At 31.7% G+C, this 6,718-nt stretch overlaps 1 protein-coding gene across 1 annotated transcript in view; it reads right to left on the reverse strand.

Annotated features, from left to right (window-relative positions):
* LOC106679755 (pancreatic lipase-related protein 2) overlaps positions 1-2,862 on the reverse strand; it is a 61,228-nt gene extending 58,366 nt beyond the window's left edge. Inside the window, exon 1 of the mRNA XM_014419083.2 lies at positions 2,794-2,862. The gene's annotated coding sequence lies outside the window, so the exon portion shown is untranslated. The remainder of the gene's footprint in view (positions 1-2,793) is intronic.
* Between the last annotated feature and the right edge of the window lie 3,856 nt (positions 2,863-6,718).

Here is a 6,718-nt window from a genome sequence, read left to right on the forward strand (position 1 = left end):
TGAGTACGGAAACGAGAAGAATCAAAACTTGTCATTTACACAATCGCCTAATTGCCGGTTTTAATCAACCACACCTCCTTAATATAAGACTATAAGTTATGACACAGACATTATAAAGTTTTGAACATAATACATAACATCCATCGCTATATTAATCCTTCAAGAGTTGAATCTGTTTTATTGCTCCCCCATTTTATTATTCGGCCGGGCAATAACGAGGAATTGCTCTTTATGATAGTAGTAAAACAAGCGAAATTATAGCTCTGGTTTATAGCCTAACTTTTGACATGGTTATCAAGTTTTATCACCTAATCCGTATGCATCTATGGGTGAACGAGTTGTAATTTTTTTTTTATCAAATTTACTTTGGGTTTGTTATATCTTATATAAGGTACATATAGATTTAAAGAAAAAAGTTTATGTTTGAAGTTTTCTTAATACAGTAACCGCGTTCCATTCTCATACCGCATGTATATTTCAGTAAAATGCTACATTTTCCAATCTTCAAAACATTTCGGACAATACATGGAGAAATGACTTAAGGTTCCTGGAGCATAGGTACGTACAAAACTTAAACGATGATTGTATCTACGTTCTAATCTTCTTGGCTTGTTCCACCGAACGCACCTAGCAAACAAGGGACTTGACGCACAAGCATTTCAGGTGTGCGGAAATACAAATCTCTTAGAATATTTACGAATGGTGAACGTGTTGTATTTTTTGTAAACAAATTGTATCTTAATATTAAGATTTTGGTGTCATCGACCATTTCAAAATTAGCCACAATTAAATAAACTTCAATAAAATTCACTAAGCCCTCAGCTTACAACTATTTCGATACGGTTGTTGGGACCTAACTCGTAATATTTAAAGCCACAAGTTGATTTATCAATAACGGGTGCACTAACCCTACTCTAAGACTCTCAAAAAACTATAAAGTATCCGTAGTGTATTTCAAATAACTTCAATGCAAAAAAGTATGATAATACAATTCGTTTACAAAAACTACATCACGTTCACCATTCGAAGATATTCAAATTCTCTCTCATAAATATCTGTTTTCGGGTAATCCAGAGTACAGCCTGAAATAACTCCCAAAATCAAGAATTTACATTTAAAAAAATCAACAGAAATATCAAAAGTCTATGTAAATGCGATATAAATAAGCAGAAAAACTAAAATCTTTTATTGGTGGTGTTATATCAGGTGATGTAGTGACAATTCAACCACAATTGTCAAGCTTTTTCTTAATTACTTTAGGGTACTAGGTTTCGAAGTTTCAAAGGCTTGAATATTTTTTTTTTTTAAATCTACTAATAGCTTCAAACTAACAAGAACAACGCCTTAAGATTTTTGAAAATGAAGTATTACTTAAAATATTCGGACCGAAAAAGAATGAGTTATCCAGAGAACTCTGAAGGCTACACAACCCTAAATTGATGGAACTGCGCTCGGTAAATATAATTAAGTTGTATTATTGCGGCGACTAAGCTAGGCCTGTAAGGTTGTGGGACTTGGAACCAACATGTAAACGTCCAGTGAGTTGGTGACCGAAACGTGCGTAGGAGGATTGCGCTAAAACTGAACTAGTAGATTTGGACTTGGAGGGGCGTCACTGGACAAATCTACTTAAAGAAAAATTGAACAAGAACAAGAATCGAACTTCTGCGTTTGATAAATCATTAAAATACATAACTGTATATCACTGCTACTCCATTCTCTCTAACAAACGTCATGTACCAACCCTTCCCTTGTTTAAAACCCTTCTGTTTAACTACCTTTTACCTCTTCAAATTAATCTAATATTATAATAGTACAGATATTTTGTAACTACCTTTTTGTTTTGTTTTTTATATATTTAGTCAGTTAGTTTTTTAATTTTTTTTTTTCTTCTCTGTATTTAAAATTATTTATTTATTGATAATTGTAATATAAGTTATTAATAAGTGTGACCACACTGTTTTTTGGGCAATATATGTTATTGTAAAATTATATTACCTTTGTAATTGTTCTGAAGGGACCTAGTCCCAGAATAATAAACTATTTTTCATTTCAAAAACAATTGATGGTGTGGGTATCGAAACTTTGGGTTCACTAAGCCTTTATTATTACTATAAATATAATAGAATGTTATTACTATTATTATTAGCTTCAAATGTACTATTACAAGGAGGTAGAAGTTCAATGCATCCCATTTCAATTTTAATTTCATTTAACCAATACCTTTCCAAAGATTCTTTCATTTTTTGATCGATCAGATAATAATTTTAAAATGTTTTAATAATTATAAAAATGATACAAGAAATGATTATAATAGCTATGCTCCTTTAATTGAAAAGTAAAAAGTTCTTTTAGATAAATTCATATAAAAATATAGTGATGTACTGATATAAAAAGATGTTTGTTATTAGTTTATATAAACGATCTTTACTACAATTGATTATCTATTTCATGTATTTCACAGACTAACTCTGTTTGTACGGGAGTTGGCCCATAAACAAATAAATAAAAAATTATTATTATATTATACTGATATAAGAACAAATAAAAAAAAGTTAAGAAAATAGAACTGAATTAAATAACTATCATACCATGATAAGGAATTTTATTAATCAATGTTAATTCTACTAATATTAGGACTTAGTAATATAATTTTTTGTGTTACTTACTTTATCATACACCGCTTTATAACAATATTATATTACCATTACAACTAATTTAGAATACATTGTATTTTTAAATTTATCTTATCCGTTCTGTTTAAAAATAACAAATATAGGAAAGGGCACTTACTCGTAAAAACAGATCAAAATCCTATTAGTGACTAATCATTATCGAAGACGGGCCTGCAGAAGATACTGGGTGATATGGAGCGCATGCGCTCTACTATTTGATTATAATATCTACAGAGGTCACGGACAAAGAAATGCGCGAATATTCTACGCAACATGTTAAATAAAATAAAAGCAAAAATATATAATTGTTTTCCAATGATAGTATCCTGAATTTTAATTGATGAAGTAGTAATTATTTCGTTTTCCAAAGATACGATTCCGACGGCTCGTTCCGATAAGTGTAATCTGCTTATTATTCAACCAGTATTATTCAACATATACCGAAAATGGCGTATTTGGGTTTTTGGGGGTCAAAGCTTAGACAGTTATTATTATCACTAAACTCAAGTTTAATCTTTCCGCTAAAAAAATTATCTTTTTCGTTCATCCAAGAAATCGCTGTTGTTATTTCCAAAATACAAGTGGTAGATAAATACAGTAATTGATTTTAGAGCTAACCCAATATAAAATGATAGTCAACAAAGTAAAATTATTATAAATAATAGATAATTGTTATATATAAATAAAAATAGACGTATCTCCCCTTATTTATCACTTAGCAGGCTCAACTACAAGGACAGGCTGAAAAAGTTTGTAAACAGATCGTTCATTGGCTGGGTTATCTGAATATCTCCGTGAACCCAGCGGAAAATAAATAAATAAATAATCAATTAGATTTTCATATTCAGTTTTAAGAAGCAATTGACTAAAATTACAATTAATTATAAACATAATTATGTGATTATTAGTTGCCTAAATCTATTTCATGACCTTATGACATTTTGGTTTTCATTCTCAAATTTTATATTATTGAAAATACTAAAGACTTATTTTTTCGGAACTGCTTGATAACAATTTGATGAAATTGTATACCGGCTGAAAATCCTTGTGTGATGTGGAAGGGTAGGCCTAGGGTCCCTTTGTTGGAGCAACATCTACAGTATTACATAGGCTTCACTGCACAACTTCCAGCCTCTAATATCCAGCCTTTGTAATCCTTGAGCAGCCTACAAACAACTTTCCACTACCAAAGAAACTAGATCTCATACCAAGGGCTTCAACTAAAAATCAACTTCATTTTCGAAACTCTAATGTCATTGTTTATCTAAAAATTTCACTTTTAGAATTATGAATATAGTGGGAATAAAGAGAGTGGTTAGGACATTAAAACGTAACCTATTTTACAGGTTACTTATTACTAATGTATTTTAAAAGTTACTTATTATTGGTTTATTTTAAAAGTTACTTTTTAAAAACGTAGTATTTCCCCAAGAAAATGTGCCCAAGAATGGCTTAATTACTGAAGATCTTGAGACAAACTGAGTAGCTAATAAAATAAAAAAGATTCTAGAATAGACAAGATAAAAAAAAAGTTTAACAAATATCAACCCAGCCCGGCCCGCCCTACGAAGACCCCTTAAGAGCGACGGTCCTATATCACTTTTGAAATACAGTTTAACAGTTTAACTTGTAAAGTACAATTTTGAAAGATAGTTTAATCGAACAATATATAAATAGTGCCTGAAATTGAAAACGGCGTGAAACCCTCCACTCCCGCCCCCCAAGTAAATAGGCATATTTGCCGTCATACATTAAGAATTTAATGATCTTAAGCCTGTTTATAGTTATCGTGTTAATTTTTCTTATTTAATTTATTTATTTAAAAATATTTCTTATAGTAATAGTTCTAAATATGATCGTATTAGATAACGCTTTTATTGTTAAAACATGTATTTTACTACTGCTTTCATTTTACATTTAACCAATTTTCCTCCTAAAAAGTTAATCTACCACGGTTACATAAACAATATTTATGTATATTTTTTAACAATAATTGTTTGCTAAAAAAAACTATTATTATTCATACCAGATCTAAAATTGTTTAAAAATATTTCTACGATATTTTTATTACTAGACATTTATTTAACGTGATTTTTTTGTATTAGTGTAATTATGTGTAAGTATGGTAATTAAAGTCAGTGCGAATATCTATTAAATATTACCCTAAACACGCTCAAGTATGCTTGTGAAATCAAAAACTTATTTATTTAATGTGATTTACAACTGTACAAGTAATCAATACAATAAGTAAATATGTTGTATGTTTCATTTACACTTGAAAATCTTGGGAAGGAACCACGCATTGGTTGTAATTCAAACATTAATTTAAATTAGAAGGTCCCGTGGCCATCTTCTTTTCAGACGCCTCGGAGGGTTATCAGGGATTGTTAAGGATGAAAGATTAAGAATTAATGGCTTAGGATGGGTAAGGAGTTTGGAATGAAAAGACGCATATCTATTTTGGGCCAAATCTGCAACGAATGGGTTGTTAAGGTCTTTGTGGATGAGTTTATTTCTAACATAATAAGGAGCATCAAGGATTTTACGTAAGATTTTGGATTGTAAGGATTGTATGCGGGAGGAATTTGATGGCTTGGTAGAGCCCCAGAGCTCAATTCCATATGTCCAAATTGGTCTGATTATCGTAGTGTATACTAATTTTTTGTAGTGAATTGGAAGTTTATAAAGTAAGTGTTGTAGCGATCGGAATCTACGAGCAGTTTCTTGTCTTTTCAGTCTTGTGTGTGGATTCCAAGTAGGTCTCTTGTCAAGATGGAGTCCTAAGTATCAAATCTGTTCAACAGGCGTTAGTGGAGTATTTAGAAAGGATACTGTAGGACAGGAGGATAGGGGTTTACGACGGAGATTAAAGGTAATGGGAGTTGTCAGGATTTATTTTGATTCTCCAGTTTTGACACCATTCTTCAATAGATGCAATCAAAAACTTACAGTATGTGTTATCTGCTGCTCACTAAAGTAATCTGAAGAAGATCAAGATATTCCAAAATAAGAATTGGAAAAAAAAATATTACTAACACGCCGAGGTTTATCAGCAATAGACCACGAACTAAATACAAAGAGACCTCGATTAGACAACCAATAAAATATATCATTCTTAATCTTTTCTGGGAGCAATATTCAATATCCAACAGAAAAAAAAAGAATCAAAAGAAGATTTTCTGGACCAGCATCTACAGTAGAAGTTGTGAAGTACACGCTAGGGCCTGATGTAAAACTTTGGTCATGTTCTTATGCCTCTGAAGTTATGCCGTACGAGCTTACAAATGGATCACTATAATCTTTTTAGTAAGGCAGCTATGTCATGTCAGATTCAGGACAAGCTGTATTGGGAACTCTAAGAATTCAGAACCGTCCAGCCCTACGATATTCCACCTAAGAATAGGGAGGTATAGAGCGGCTTTACAGTTAACATAGCGACCATTTGCGCTTATACCAAGGGGTTGGACCCGGACATGCCAATGGCAAAGGCAACCGCAGCGTATAACTATTCTATAAATACAGTCACGGAATTTTCGCCATTTGAAGAAGGAAGGAAGAAGTATATAGTAATCATATATCCAGGAGAAGAATATTCGAGAAAGAAAATCCAGGGGAGAATTTAGATGAAAATAAAACGAGAGAATGGCACGAGAAAACATGAATGTCATGGATATGACCGGGAACGTCATAATTGGGACAATAGTACATACGAAATTAGGAGCAAAGAGTTACAGAGGTATGAGGGCCCATTCAGAGTTCTAATTATTAGATAACACAACTTCGTGACTATTGAGAGCATTTAAACACCCAAGAAACGCAGAACAGCTAACATAGAACAATTGAAGCTTCCAATGGTAATAACTGCTGCACAAGAGTAATCTGGAGTGCCCTCATCTCAATCTCTCTTGATTTGTTTCTATTATTCTCACTAATTGTGTGAATGTGATGCAAGTGTGGTGGACTGGGTGTATTCTTGTAATAGAAGTTAAAAGATTTGTTTTGCTTTTTTTTTTATTCCTTTTAGAAATTATACTATAAAAAAT

Source organism: Halyomorpha halys, unplaced genomic scaffold (genome assembly GCF_000696795.3).
Source record: "Halyomorpha halys isolate HHAL.00 unplaced genomic scaffold, Hhal_1.1 Scaffold217.1, whole genome shotgun sequence".
Taxonomy (NCBI): Eukaryota; Metazoa; Arthropoda; class Insecta; order Hemiptera; family Pentatomidae; genus Halyomorpha; species Halyomorpha halys.